The sequence below is a fragment of the Amblyraja radiata genome, chromosome 12 (assembly GCF_010909765.2).
Source record: "Amblyraja radiata isolate CabotCenter1 chromosome 12, sAmbRad1.1.pri, whole genome shotgun sequence".
Classification (NCBI taxonomy): domain Eukaryota; kingdom Metazoa; phylum Chordata; class Chondrichthyes; order Rajiformes; family Rajidae; genus Amblyraja; species Amblyraja radiata.
The window spans coordinates 43929978-43944403 of NC_045967.1; the positions used below are offsets into that span (position 1 = coordinate 43929978).

The 14426-nt window shown below is 42.9% G+C and overlaps 1 non-coding gene across 1 annotated transcript; it reads left to right on the top strand.

Annotated features, from left to right (window-relative positions):
• The first annotated feature begins 802 nt into the window (after positions 1-802).
• Positions 803-994, top strand: LOC116979424. The gene has a single exon (XR_004413721.1). It is a non-coding gene; the product is annotated as a U2 spliceosomal RNA (small nuclear RNA).
• Positions 995-14426: the final 13432 nt, after the last annotated feature.

Below are 14426 nucleotides of genomic sequence, written 5' to 3' on the forward strand. Positions count from 1 at the left end.
TCCTGCTACCTGGCACTTACCAAACCAGTCCTAAAAAACTGGACGAAGTGTTCAAACTATTCGGCACAAGAGGGCAGAGTCTGGAATGAGCACCACACTAAACCAGACAGCAGTACCTCTACGTGTCCACCAGGGGCGTCTACCTCATGGTACTGGTGAAAGCTCGGGGCCTGCATGCCAAACCTGTAGCATTTTAGGCCACGGCCCAGAGCAGGCCCCAGGGGAAAATGTGCCACCCCCCAACAAACATCGTCCCTACAAGAACAAGGAACCAGAAACCGAAGAAAACAACAATGAAGACAGATAAGTATGGTTCCTACCATCACATAAAGGTTAAGGGTTGTACTAACAAGGGGTGGATGAATCACGCCTGGTTAGGAAGCTATCACTCTTGGTAGTTATATACCAAAAAATAAATACAAGGGGAATAGAATTAATATCTTGCCACCAATTCAGCAAGCACCCCAAGTGGTCTACCCTCCCACGATGGTGAATGTCGCACCATCGTTGATAAACCACTTGAGTATTTCACCAGGTATACCCATTCATGGGATTTGTACCTACTACCATGGATCCAAGGATACTTTATGGTAGACATCGACCTTGAAGATGCACACTATTCAGTACCTTCTCATATAAGTTTCGGATATACCGCAATTACCTGGATGGAGTAACCATGATGAGCGTTGCGGCATTTAAGTCAAAGTTATCCAGAATCAACTAGCCCTGACACTTAGAAACATTCCGTCATGGCATGTCTATATATTAACGACAAACTATCCTTGGATACAGCTTTAGCTGCATCGCTTCTCGGCCTTTTGGCTAAGATCAAGTGTAGTATCTGTTCTTATCAGTTTAATAATCTGATACGTCCCTTATCTAGGGACCATATATTAAATTGAATTTTGGAACAGGGAGATGGAATAGGGGCTTGCTCCGTCCACTCCACGCATCGACCCAGTATTGCAGTGCCTCTGGGAACGGTGCACAAAATATATATCCAGATATTTACGTTGACCATCCACAACGTTGTTATCTGGTATTCATTAAGACTATCAGTCATGGTGCATTAACCACCAATCAACTACGTGGCAAAGTAATTGGGATATAGCAGCATTACCAGCTACTGAACTTTGTACCTTTCCTATGAGCTGAGATACTAGTGTTCAAAACTATCTCCATACCTGTAATATGGGGGCAAATGGATTAATCTGTAGTGTTATCATGGAATTTATCGGCAGGAAGGATTATGGTTGTACACTTCCACCTGTTTTGAGTAACATCTTATGTGTCCTGATGTGTTACTGAGCTTGTAATACTTAATGCCAATATGAATTGACTTAAACATGTTATATATTAATTTACTTAATTCTAGTGAAGCATTTGCTCAGTAATCCACCAAATTTGCATGTTCGTTTATAAGATAACAACATCAGTGGTGGCATATACCAAACCACTTGGGTGGAGAACATCGATATTAGGGGACAATTTATTAACAATTGGAAACCGTATGTCGTCAAATATGTTTGACCATCAGTAACTCACCTATCAGGTGAGCTAAATACTGTAAACATACATTTAAACCAAAAATATTTGCTGAAATCACTAAGCAATATGGACACCAGATATCGATTCCTTATATCCAATTAAATCACCACGTACTAACTTACGTCACATGAAACCAATCTCAAGGCAGCGGCAATGGAGACATTCCCGCGTATTGAGGGGTGGGGGGAACCTAATCTCTATGTTTTCCTTTCCTTCTACCTCTTCAATAGGTACTACGGCTTCATCAGTCGGGTACTACGCAAATTACAGTGGACCAAGTCCACAAGCATGGTTCCCAGTGATCCTCGACATGGTCATTAAAAGAATTGCAGAATTGGGAAGACCATTGCTGTGCTTGGATCAGGAGCACTATCAACCTGATGACAGCATTCCGTCGCATATCCTAGGGAACATACCTGAGGAGCATCAAGAAATGGTACACTGTTTCCAAAACAGGAATTACACATTCAACTATAACAAAAAACTGTACTGGAGCTCCTGGCAGGTCTTCACCACAATGAAGGACATGTTCTGTTAGCCTACTCAACTTGGGTACCGCTCACTGGTGATCAGATACAGGAGAGGTATATCAATCCATTCCCCAGAAATAGGTACACCCAAATTGGGATGTCAGTGAAATCCTGACATACCTTAGGGGATGATCACCAGCCAGGTCACTCACCCTGGAACAGCCTACCCTGAAGATGGACATGCTGGTGGCCTTACATCAACACAAAGAGCCAGCTCTCCCATCTACTGCGATGGGACAACATGGTTATAACACCAGATAGTGTCACATGCCCATTCAAGGGTTGGCCAAACAGAACAGACCAGGAACATCAGGTCCAGTCATGAAATTCCGGGCATACCCACCTGAACCACGTTTTATGTGTCATGACCCACTTAGAGATCGACACAATAAGGAATACCGAGGGAGAGGAAAAAGCCTTATGGGTCAGCCACAGGAAACCTCATGGTCGGGTGACGAGCTAAACTATCTCTAGTGGCTCAAGCAGGTACTGGGAGTTGCTGGAGTAAATACTAACGTGTATAAAATCTTATTCCACCAGGACAGCTTCCACGTCAGTAACTAAGAGGATGGACGAGCCTATGGACCACATCCTGGCTACTGCAGGGTGGTCTAGGGAGTATACGTTCCAAACTTTTATAACAAACCACTGACAGAATCTGTATCGTTTGCAGAAAAAGAATCTGCAAAAAATATATAATTTAAGCCCGGGGGAGCAATTGGTCTTGTTGTTGTTAATAACACCATTATTGTTTTTACAAACAGATTCATGGTTGATTACGATAACATACTTCCTCCCTCGAATGACTTCGGCAGCGAGTGAAGTATGAACTGTTACACGGTTTGAAATCACAGAGCTTTGAAGTCTTCACGTAGTCACTCACGTGACTCCGAAGTAAAATAGTAAGATTAAACGAGAACTTACCAGTTTGAAGTTTGATCTGTATTTTATGAGGAGTTACGATGAGGGATTACGTGCCCTCCGCTCCCACCCTCATTATATGGATCAAACTAATAAATTGATGTCTCCTTATCTTTACTATGTTTACTTCAAATAACTGTGTCTATCTGTGATTCCACACCGCTGCTTGGAAGTATGCCGCGCCTGCGCACTGAGCGGGTTCTTCACGTAATCCCTCATCGTAACTCCTCATAAAATACAGATCAAACTTCAAACTGGTAAGTTCTCGTTTAATCTTACTATTTTATCAAGGCCAATTAACCTACAAACCTGTACGTGTGGGAGGAAACCGGAGCACCCAGAGAAAACCCACGCTGGTCACGGGGAGAACGTACAAACTCTGTACAGACAGCACCCGTGGTCAGGATCAAACCCGGGTTTATGGCACTGTAAGGCAGCAACTACTGCTGTGCCGCCATGGTGTGCCGCCATGCTGCGCCTATGGAGGACATGGATAGGTGACGTTTTCAATCGGCAACCTTCTTCAGATTCTGGGTCTAATGATAGATCCATATCTGAAACGTCATCTATTCAGGTGCTCCAGAGATGCTGCCTGACCCACTGAGTTACTCCAGCTCTTTGTGTTTTACTCAAGATTCCAGCATCATTAGTTCCTTGTGTCTCCATACTCAGTCCTGGAGTTGGTGAGTGAGGCTCACTGTGCCCGTTCACTTCTGGCATTCCTCATTGCCCTGAGCTTATCCAAATAGAGTGGGTGTTTCCTCTGGGGGGAGAGTCGAGGACTAGAGTTCACAGCCTCAGAATTAAAGGGCGCTCTTTTAGAAAGGAGATGAGGAGGAACTTCTTTAGTTAGAGGGTAGTTAATCTGTGGAACTCATTGTCGTCATTGGATATTTTTAAGGGAAAATATAGACTTTCTTGATTAGAACGGGTATCAAGGTTATGGGATGAAGGCAGGAAAATGGGATGAGGAGGCAGAGATCAGCCATGATTGAATGGCAGTAGACTTGATGGGCCGAATGGTCTAATTCTACACCTGTAACTTGTGAACTTGTTCAGGACCTGTTTGGTTAATCCCACTGACCACCCTGGAGGCAAATGATGAGGGCTTGAACAATAGCAGCGAATAAGCCCCATCTACAGAAAGCCCTGGAGATGCTTCACTCCCAGTCACACCCCCAGCTCCACCATCTGTAAAGCAGATCAAACATTGTCAATGCAGATGAATTTCAGACAATGCAAAAATATTCAAAAAACATTAAAATTGAAACAAGGAAATAAAATATTTACATTTTAGAAACATAGAAACATAGAAATTAGGTGCAGGAGTAGGCCATTTGGCCCTTCGAGCCTGCACCGCCATTCAATATGATCATGGCTGATCATCCAACTCAGTATCCCGTACCTGCCTTCTCTCCATACCCTCTGATCCCCTTAGCCACAAGGGCCACATCTAACTCCCTCTTAAATATAGCCAATGAACTGGCCTCGACTACCCTCTGTGGCAGAGAGTTCCAGAGATTCACCACTATCTGTGTGAAAAAAGTTCTTCTCATCTCGGTTTTAAAGGATTTCCCCCTTATCCTTAAGCTGTGACCCCTTGTCCTGGACTTCCCCAACATCGGGAGCAATCTTCCTGCATCTAGCCTGTCCAACCTCTTAAGAATTTTATAAGTTTCTATAAGATCCCCTCTCAATCTCCTAAATTCTAGAGAGTATAAACCAAGTCTATCCAGTCTTTCTTCATAAGACAATCCTGACATCCCAGGAATCAGTCTGGTGAACCTTCTCTGCACTCCCTCTATGGCAATAATGTCCTTCCTCAGATTTGGAGACCAAAACTGTACGCAATACTCCAGGTGTGGTCTCACCAAGACCCTGTACAACTGCAGTAGAACCTCCCTGCTCCTATACTCAAATCCTTTTGCTATGAAAGCTAACGTACCATTCGCTTTCTTCACTGCCTGCTGCACCTGCATGCCTACTTTCAATGACTGGTGTACCATGACACCCAGGTCTCGCTGCATCTCCCCTTTTCCTAATCGGCCACCATTTAGATAATAGTCTGCTTTCCTGTTTTTGCCACCAAAATGGATAACCTCACATTTATCCACATTATACTGCATCTGCCAAACATTTGCCCACCTACCCAGCCTATCCAAGTCACCTTGCAGTCTCCTAGCATCCTCCTCACAGCTAACACTGCCATCCAGCTTAGTGTCATCCGTAAACTTGGAGATATTGCCTTCAATTCCCTCATCCAGATCATTAATATATATTGTAAATAGCTGGGGTCCCAGCACTGAGCCTTGCGGTACCCCTAACATTTTAACATTTAAATGTTAATGAATCCCAATAATGATGCATGTACATAATAAAAAAATAAGATTAAATAATTAACAAAATATTGCTAATCTTAAATTTCTTCTTCACTGTCGTACGTCCGAAATTCAAAAAAACATGTGCAGGATGCAGGAAGATGGTCCCCAGTGTAAATGTTGATTTCTGTACACTTCTGTTCTACAGTTTGTCTCCACCCATGTGGAACACAGTCTGAATATTGCTGGCAGTGCCCAGCCAGCAAGCTCCAGAATCCTGCCTTTGTGTGGGAGTCCTAAACATTGCTGAATACTGGCTGCACATTCAACAACAAAACTCAGGCAAAAGCGAGTTCCTTTTCCTCAAAGGGATCCTGAAATCCGAAATGCAAAATTTTAACGGACTTGTACAATGCTTAAAATTGACCTAATCTGACTGAGATTTCCTACACAATTGTATTCCAGGCAAGATGGCGCCAGAGCATGGCAACTCATTGCATGCTGGTCTCAGAAGAGGATCTGCTTCATCAGCTAGAATTGATCTGGTCCTCCCTCCTCCCTCATTGGAGAACTTTGAACTACATAATCAAACTATGGGATTTCAATATTATATCCTTGCACTAAATGTTGTACCTTCATCCTTTATTTGTGCACTGGATTCATGTGTAGTCTTTTCTTTAATTGGATGACATGCAAACAAAAGCTTTGCACTGACCCTCAGTACACATGGCAATAAACTAAACTAAAGTAAAAGTGCCTTTATTCCCAGGGCCCAAAATGAATATCACTGCAGTATATAGGGATGGCTTATACACTGATTTGCTACCAGTATTTAATTAATGACTACATGAGGATTAGTGTGCAAGGGTATTATTAATTAACTTAATAAATCATTAAAATGATTGAACGTGTTCAAGCATGTCTGAGTCTATGTTGGAGACAGACATCCCACAGTCACAAATAATGAAGAACTGTTACAATGGGATACAGGAGAATATCTAAATACATTTATCATTGGCTTCTTGTCTGTAAATCATGTAGGTCCTAATGAGAGCTTCCCGTAGGGTTTGTTATTGGTTGTGCCGGTTGCTGCTTTAATATGTTACAGCGATTCCAAGTGAACTAGAGATCAATACTGTTTGTTCAGCTAATCCTCAGCAAAAGCCACTGAAGAGTTCAGTAAGCTGAATCTGAGAGCTGGCAGAAGGTCAATGAGGACCTGCTTCATAACCAACTTAACAAAAGCAAGCTGTTAAATTATCTCAAATGATACAGTCAGGCCTTAGGACATGTCAGTTTCAAACAGAATTGCATAGAACAGGTCTTTATACTTTAGAGATGCTGTGCGGAAACAGGCCCTTCGGCCCACCGAGTCCATGCCGACCTGCGATCACCACGTATACCGGCACTATCCGACACACACTAGGAACAATTTACAATTTGACAGAAGCCAATTAACCTACAAACCTGTACATCTTTAGAGGCTTTGGAGTGTGGGAGGAAACCGGAGCACCCGGAGAAAACCCACGGGGTCACGGGGAGGATGTACAAACTCCGTACAGTCAGCACCCGTAGTCAGGATCGAACCCGGGTCTCTGGCGCTGTAAGCAGCAACTCTACCACTGCGCCACCATGCCGCCCCAGGTCAGACTGAATGTTGCACCTGCTGAGTTTCTCCAGCATTTTTGTGTACCTTCGATTTTCCAGAATCTGCAGTTCCTTTTCTTAAACAGACTGAATGTTTTCCAGTTCAGACCATGGAAACCCACTTCACAAGCATCAGCTCACGGAGCAGGATTCCTGTTCCGAAATGGAACAAATCCTGTCCCGATTGTAGCAGTTGGCATCATACTTGGCAGGACCTGCCAATGAAGCCACACAGCACTGACCCCCCTGATTCTAAGTGGAAAACAAATGGCTCAAAGCCACATTGCTCCACGGAGTTGAAACCACTGATGAACCTCAAGACATAGAAATAGGTCAGAGCAGCTTTCGCTCCAGACGAATGCCAAGTGTTTTACATAAAATGTAAATTGATCCATCCAGGAATTCTTACTTTAGTCCAGACAAAATCTGAGGCTTGTCCAAAGGCCCTGAAGGAATACACAGTGGCTTCTACCTACTGACAAAGTTATAATGGATGTATTCTCCAGAGTAACCTGGGCACTTCTATCTCCCTTCTCTGCTTCATGCATGAGTGCATTCTCGGTGGCAACATATACACCATTTCCCATTCCAGTCACTTTCTCCAGCCTCACGAATATTAGAGCCTAAATGTGTATGGCTTTATGTTATTCCAATGGCATTTCTTTTGATTTCAGGCCCAGAGCTTCCCCATAGAACTTACTGGCAAATGTACAATTCAGATTCCTTTGCTTTCATTTTTAAATTGTAAAGCTGCCGAATAGAGATGCTGTGGGAACAGCCTCCGTCTAAATTGGCCATGAATCAATATCACAAAGTTATGAGATGTTTTGTTCTTGTTCCCCACAGAAGGGCAATGAGCGTCATGCTCTGGATGGCTACATTCTTGCTAGTGATTAAATAGCTACAGGTTAATGACCAGCTCAAGGGCTTGAGGTCTTAATTTAACATGTCAGAGAGAATTTGAGATTAGAGTTTAGAAATGCAGCCTGGAAACAGGCCTTTCAGCCATGGAATCCACACCGACCATCGATCACTCATTCACACTTGTTCTATGTTATCCCACTTTCTTCTCCACTTCCGACACATTAGGGGGAATTTTACAGAGGCCAATTAAACTGCAACCCGCCCGACTTTGGGATGTGGGAAGAAGCCCAAACCCACGTGGTCACAGGGAGAACGTGCAAGCTCCATGAGTATTCCTTTTCTCCAGAGATGCTGCCTGACCCACTGAGTTAAACCAGCACTTTGTGTCTATCTTCAGCGTAAACCAGTATTTGCATTTCCTCCCTACACATTTCGAGTCAGGACCCTTCTTCAGGCGAAAGGGACCTGCCCAAAACGTCACCTATCCATTACATCCACAAATGCTGCTGATCCACTGAGTTACACCAGCATTTTGTGTTTTATTCAAGATTCCAGCAGCTGCAAATCTGTGTCTTCAATTTAACTGAATAATGCAAAGGATTGCCTTCAGGACTGAAATGTTACTATACTCTTATTAACTACACAAGGGAGAAATCATTTCACATTTAAACCGTATGTTGCATTGTTAACAGAAGTGAGCGAAATGAGTGTTATGTAGAATTAAGGAATTATATTGGAAAGACTTTTGCTGTGCTTATCTCAGCAAAAGTTGCGCGCTTTGAGTTTATAAGGTCCAGGGTGAAATCCCTTCACTATATCTTCAGATTTATTTCCTCTAAAGCTCAAGAAGGGGTGAAATGTCAGCCAGGATTTCCAAAACTGATCACCATCCAGTAACTTCTGCTGGTAAGTCCAGCTTGGATAAGACCACGTTTGGGATTGACAGAGAGGGCAGTAATCCTGTAACCAGTTCACATTCACTGACCAGGTTTAAGGATGAAAAATGTATGAAATCATGTTGTGCAAAGCATCTACCAGGTTGTATTGGAACCTAGACTCTATCCTCGCAACTGGCTGTGCCTTTGGGAAAATAATGCACAAACAATGGATGCATTGAAAATTGTTTTAAAAATATGTTTTAATGCTGATCTTGAATTGAAACCAAATGCATAGCCTATCATGTATCCAGAGATGTAAGTATTTGGCATTAGATCAGAAAGTGAACCTTGGAGCACAGTCTTTGGAAATTTCCAAAATTAGACCAGAATTACGTGCCTGTATTCATTATTTATAAAAAGTATTTGTTCCCAACAATAAATTTATGATATTTGGTTTTCATAATGAAAGATTTTAATTAATTTCCTCCATATGTAAAGATAGCATCAAGCCATGATCCTATACTACTCGCCTCCCCAAGTTACAACTCCCTGCAAGCAGCTGTACGAAAGAACTGCAGATGCTGGTTTAAATGGAAGATAGACACAAAATGCTGGAGTAACTCAGCGGGACAGACAGCATCTCTGGAGAGAAGGAATGGGTGATGTTTTGGGTAGAAACCGTTGTTCAGACCTCTTCTTCTCCCTGCAAGTAGGTCTCTGTTTGAATTTGGACTTGGCAGCATGACAGTAACATGAAGCATTACCAAGTTGTAACTTCCAGACAAAAAACATATTTACACAATTAGACAAAGTTTTTGTTGCTCTTCCAATGAAATTACACTTCAGGAATTTCAGAGCTATATATATAATAGTTTATCACATTAGTCCAGCAGGAACATCTGCAAGGAAACGACTGAACCAAATATTTATTTAGTGTTCCAGTATGTGACAAGCAAAGTTTCTTTTACATCAAAAGGCTAGAAGTGGTTCCAAAACACATGCATCATAGCCTAGCTTGGGAACAGCTCCATCCAAGACCAGAAGAAATTGCAGGGATTTGCGGATGTAGCCCAAACCATCACTCAAACCAAACTCCCTTCCATTGAAGAAACGTTGCCTATCTCCTATAGATGCTCCATAGATGCTCCATAGGTGCTGCTGCACCCGCTGAGTTTCTCCAGCATTTTTGAGTCCCTTCCATTGACTCCATTCTCTCTTCACACCAGCATAATCAAGGACTGGTCTCACCCCAGTCACTCCCTCTTCTCCCCTCTTCCATAAGGTAAGAGGCACAAAAGTTTGATAATGCATACAACCGGATTCAGGAACAGTTTCTTCCCAGCTGTTATCAGACATCTGAACGGTCCTCTCATCAGCTAAAGAGGGGTCCTGACCTCCCATCTACCTCATTGGAGACCTGTGAACTGTATTTAACCGGACTTCACTGTGATATCTTGTACTGAATGTTGTACCCTTTATCCATTACCTGTGCACTGTGGGTGGCTTGATTGTACTCACGTAGAACCTTTTTTTGACTGGATAACACCAAAATAAAAGCTCTTCACTGCACCTTCGTATACATGACAATAATAAACTAAACTAAAGTAAACACAAAACGTGTTCTCTTTGTGGACCATTGCTGTCTCTCAGAACATTACCATTTATTTCCATCTTAGTTTCATAGTCACATTCATCAAGTCAGTTAATGAAAGAGCAAACTGTAAATTGGATGAAGGCAAAGGTGAACCACAAGATGGAGGGCCACGGAATGTATCATAATTAGGGTAGCTAGGGAACAGTTGATAGGTTGGAGGTTTAAATAACCTCCTAAATCCCACGAATAGAGTCAAGAATCTTGGAAATTGATGACACAGAAAGAACTTGTTTGACCTATTTTGCCCATGCATTCTGGGAAAGAGCTAATCAGCTAATCCCACTTTCCATCTAACCGTTCACAGTCACAGAGTAATAGAGCTATACAGCATGGAAACAGGCTCTTCAGCCCATCCCATCTATCCCATCAAGTTGCCCAAGTGAGCTCATCCCACTTGCCTGTCCCTGGCCTATATCACTCTTGTAGGTTATGGAAATACATGTTTATACTCAACAGTTGTCTTAAATGCAGTAAACATTTTGATCTTTCCTGTTGCTTAAAATAGCAATTTCAAACATAATCTCCCTGTGCTTATATTCTCTGCCTCAATTAATAACTAAATATCTTGAGCATATTTTCTTAACCACAATGGCTAGTTGCCCTGCTACCTTCTGGCCTCTATGAATCTTCAGTTCAATGCTCCTCTGTTCCTCTGCACGTCTTAGTAATCTTAGTATCCTAGCTTTGCTGCTCCCCCGAACGCAAAAGCTGACTTTTCTACCAAATGCATTCCTTTTGCCACTTTTCAGCCCACATGACTAGTCCATTAATATCTCCTTGTAATCTACAGGCTATGTTCCTGCCATGCACATAACCAAATATTATCAGGAGACATGAAAAATATGTGCTCCATATTTATCTCAAAACCTTTGAAATCCACCTCTAAAGCAAGAGACCTAGTCCTGTGAAATAACAAGGAAAGTAGCCTTCAGGTCAAACAAACACATCATTTCAAATATTATGCTCTGCTTTCAGCCACTGGACCAATTTTAGGCTAGCTTGTTACTTTTCTTTAGAATCTTCAGCCTTTCTCCTGTGTGACCAGATGCCTTGTGGTACCTAATTAAATGTTTTGCGGAATTCAATGTACACAAGATCTACATCAGCCTTCCACACACTTCCTCAAAAACTTCAACCACCAATGAAAGGTTTAGATTGATTTGGGCCATTCATGGGGAAATGGGACTAGCATCTTTGTCGGCATATATAAGTTGTGCCGGGGGGCCTATTTCCATGCTCTATGACTAAATGATACCAGCATCTGAAATTGGGCAAGTCCTTGGCCTTTAGCTATCTTTCTCCATTTGTTGTGAAAAATATCAAACTTCTTGAATGAGATTAGAACTTCACTTGTTTGGAAGTAGAAACAATTCCATCTCATGTCTTCAAATTGTAGGGTGTGGGAAGACTTTGGGATATTAGGAGCTGAAGAAATGACCACAGGCTGACAAGAGTACTCTGGCATCTTGAAGCGGGTGTATTTATGTGACCGATGTACTTTATGTTTGTGTTCAATGGTAACATCTAGGAAATTGATAGGGGAGGTTAACACTATTGAAGGTGATTAGTCTCTGTTGTGGATAATAATGACCTGGTTCTGGTGTGGGATGAAAGGGTTGGCATCAAACTGTGCAATTTGTGAGTGAACGTTCTGAACCTGGAAATATGGGCAGCATGCTGGTACATACATGCCAAGAATATCACCCCAAGCTCAGATGTTGGCCATGTCCTGCCAACATGCGGAAACATGTTGCTTTGTTTTCTGAGGGGTGATGAAAATACTGAAAAGTACGCTATTATCAACGGACATCCCCACTATTATCCTTCAGAAGCTCATTTGAGAAAGAGCTGAAATGGTTAGACCCAGGGCATATCTTGCTGAGTTGTCTGGCCCATTAATGGACTGAAGTCTGGCATTTCCAGTTGGTAACCACCCAATTATTTCTACACATCAGGCAGAAAGTAGTGAAAAGTCATATTTCAAGTATTTGAAGCCTCCTCAAAATCTGAACCATTGCTTCTTAATGGCAAACGACATCCTCAAAATCAATCAAGAGCCTCTTTGTGTGTCCCTAATACATATTACTTGCTGAAATGATAGAAACCAACCATTATAACTTTGATCTAGATTTACAGGCAACTGCATTTAATGAGGCAACTGATGTGAAGACTGGGCTCTGCAGACACATTTATGGTGTCAACTCACTGCTTTACTTATGAGGGGCCGAACTGTACACCGGGAGCCTGGGATCTCGCGACGAGATCGCCAGTTGTGGAGCTCCAACCTGCGCGGCCTTGTTGGCTTTGGAAGCCGCGGCCTCCAGTACGGAAGCGGCCGTTCCAGGTGTCCCAAGCCGCTGTGAGGATTCTCCCGATGCCGGAGCACCATCACCCGGCGAGAACGGCCAGGAACATCGGGCCTCCGTAGAGGCAACTGTGGAGGCCTCAATTGGCTCGACTATGGGTGAACTGGGGTTGGGGACTGGACTTTGTGCCTTCCCTCATGGTGGGAGCCATTGTGGGGGGATGTTCTTTATGTTTAAATCTCTTATTAATGTTATGTCTGTATTCTTTCTTTATGTGCTGCATTGGCAAGAAGCATTTCACTACACCTAGGTGTATGTGACTAATAAATAACCTTTGAACCTTTGAACCTTTGAGGGGAATATTTTTCTGTCTCATGCCACACCTTAGAAATTAGATAGCATTGTAGCACTAACAATGGATATACACCTGAGAAGCATAAAAGTGGATAATTAGTGACGACTTTGATTGTTGTACCAAAATGGACCCATCCATTCAGCCAATGCACAAGGACCAGTTATTCACCAGTGGGAATAATCCAGCCATACTAGTTAGAAACATAGAAACATAGAAACATAGAAACATAGAAAGTAGGTGCGAGAGTAGACCACCAGGTCCTTCGAGCCCGCACCGCCATTCGCTCATGGCTGAACACTAAACAGACACACTTACCCACAAACAGTAGACACAAGACACAGAACACAGTTGTTTTATTGAAGCGATTGTCAATTACTTACAAGCTGTTGGGGATTGACACACACGTGTAGATTGGAGCACTGAACTATACATTGTAGGTGACAGTCATGGGAATTTGACCTAAAAGCAAAGGCATTGCAAATGCTCGAGATTTAATTGTACTGTGATCAGTAACTTGATGACTGAAACGTTAACTCTGTTTCTCTCTCGACAAATGCTTCCTGACCAGCTGAGTATTTCGGAGATCTTTTGTTTTTATTCCTGTGTGGGTTTTGTTGGTTATGGCAGTGGGATGAAGGCATGATTAGGAGAGTGAGTAATGGATACCCAAGCATTCAACTATCACCCACTCTTCATAGGGTAAACCATTCCTCCATGTTGGAAAGTTGGAGCACAGACACAATAAGTGGCACATCTCCATGCTTTTTGGGATGTATTGGTGAATAATCTATGGTTTGCATTAGACTTTAATCCATAGACATGGTCCCACTGTTGTCCCACTGTTGTCCCACTGTTGTCCCACTGTTGTCACACTGTTGTCCCACTGTTGTCATACTGTTGTCCCACTGTTGTCCCACTGTTGTCCCACTGTTGTCCCACTGTTGTCCCACTGTTGTCATACTGTTGTCCCACTGTTGTCCCACTGTTGTCCCACTGTTGTCATACTGTTGTCCCACTGTTGTCCCACTGTTGTCACACTGTTGTCCCACTGTTGTCCCACTGTTGTCCCACTGTTGTCCCACTGTTGTCACACTGTTGTCCCACTGTTGTCCCACTGTTGTCCCACTGTTGTCCCACTGTTGTCATACTGTTGTCATACTGTTGTCCCACTGTTGTCCCACTGTTGTCCCACTGTTGTCCCACTGTTGTCATACTGTTGTCCCACTGTTGTCCCACTGTTGTCCCACTGTTGTCCCACTGTTGTCCCACTGTTGTCATACTGTTGTCCCACTGTTGTCATACTGTTGTCCCACTGTTGTCATACTGTTGTCACACTGTTGTCATACTGTTGTCCCACTGTTGTCCCACTGTTGTCCCACTGTTGTCATACTGTTGTCCCACTGTT